This window comes from Branchiostoma belcheri, unplaced genomic scaffold (assembly GCF_001625305.1).
Source record: "Branchiostoma belcheri isolate BF01 breed outbred unplaced genomic scaffold, Haploidv18h27 scaffold51, whole genome shotgun sequence".
NCBI lineage: Eukaryota > Metazoa > Chordata > Leptocardii > Amphioxiformes > Branchiostomatidae > Branchiostoma > Branchiostoma belcheri.
Window position 1 is genome coordinate 2,145,358 of NW_017804143.1, and position 1,664 is coordinate 2,147,021.

Consider the following 1,664-nt stretch of genomic DNA (forward strand, 5'->3'; position numbering starts at 1 on the left):
CTACCACTGACGTCTCCCGGAAGGGGGGTAGCCAATTCCGGTAGGACTCAGACTGTAGTAGTCTTCTTGCGAATGTCTGACAAAGGTGTTCACGTCTTTGCTGTAGTGTCATGAGGCATAGCGTGTTGCAAGCGTCAGTATAGGTTGTGTAGTCAGGCCCAAGGATGATTCGAAAAGCCCTTCGCTGTATTCTTTCCAGTTGACGTCTTTGGGACTGTGTAATGGCTGGTTGCCAAACTGGGACAGCGGACTCACAAGTGGGTCGGGCAAAACTTGTATATATGGTGACAAGATCTTCTCTAGTAACTCCGAAAGATTTGAGTCTTCTCAAGAAGAGAAGCCTCTGGCTTCCTTTCTTGGCCATGTGGTCCACCTGGGTGTTTCATTTTAGGTCAGCTTGTATATGGAGCCCCAGGAGTTTAGCTACTTGAACTTGTACTAGGGGGTAGTTGTCAATTTTTAGTGAGGGTAGTGGTGGCACAGTTTTTGAGAAGTGCAGAAACATCACCTTGCATTTGCGAGGGTAGGTAGGTAGGTAGTTCGGTAGGTAGGTAGGTAGGTAGTTCGGTAGGTAGGTAGGTAGTTCGGTAGGTAGGTGGGCAAGGCGTGGGGAGGGCGCTGTTGAGGTAGCAGAACACAGTTTTCGCCCTATGGGGATTTCTATAGTTAAGGACCCCAAGATGACTGACTTCGACGCGGTAAAAATTATAGCAGGGTGCACTTCACAAATACGAAAATCGAATATGTTTGAGAAGAAGGTACAAACTACAAAATATCTAGAAACCAAAAAATCCTGTCGGCGTATCTGCTCGTAACGTACACTTTGAAATCGCCTCCTACGGACGTGACCTGAACTGCAGCCGACTCACCCGGAAAGCCAGTTGCACAATACGGCGCATTTATACACGAACTGCAAAACCTTCACAAATCAAATCATACAGTCTCAAACCCGATACATTTCTACACCACACAGCACAATTTACATCTGGCTGACGCTCTTATCAGGCTTTCTACCCAGCCTTCAAGAATATTCGCTGCACTACTTTCTATACCCGCGTCATCGTCCCCTGCTACCTTGACGCCTGCATGACCCTCAAAAGGTTAAAGGTCATGGGGCATAGAGAAGTCATAAAGAAGTGAAATTTTGTTTTGGGTGTAACTATTGTTCTTTTGTTAGTATATTGATGACGAAATTGTTTACAAGGTAAGTGGGGATTAGAAAAGGATGAGAAGGAACCCTGTAAAAGGTAAAGCACACACAAAAAACATATTGTAAGTTACACTACAATGACTATGTACAACGCAAACCTGTCTACAAAATGTATATTAGCAACCGCTAATATTACTATCTAGTCTCAAAGCATCACTTGCCTAAAACGCTACTAAACATAACATTGGCGAAGGAAATATGATTAACAGAGACTTGACATCCACAGTTTGTTTATTGAATAGTTTTCTGAAGCAGGTGCACATCTTTGCCAGTCATTTTACATTTAAATTTTTATTGGATCAGCCAGCAAAGTTTTTTTTTCTAAACTCTTAACAGCCAGAATCCCACAAGTACTAAGTATTGTTTACAGTCTCCAGGAAAAGCATTTACACAGTAAACAAATAACGTTACATTTGGGAGCTCTAGGATCCCTTTTACATGAATATGATTTCTA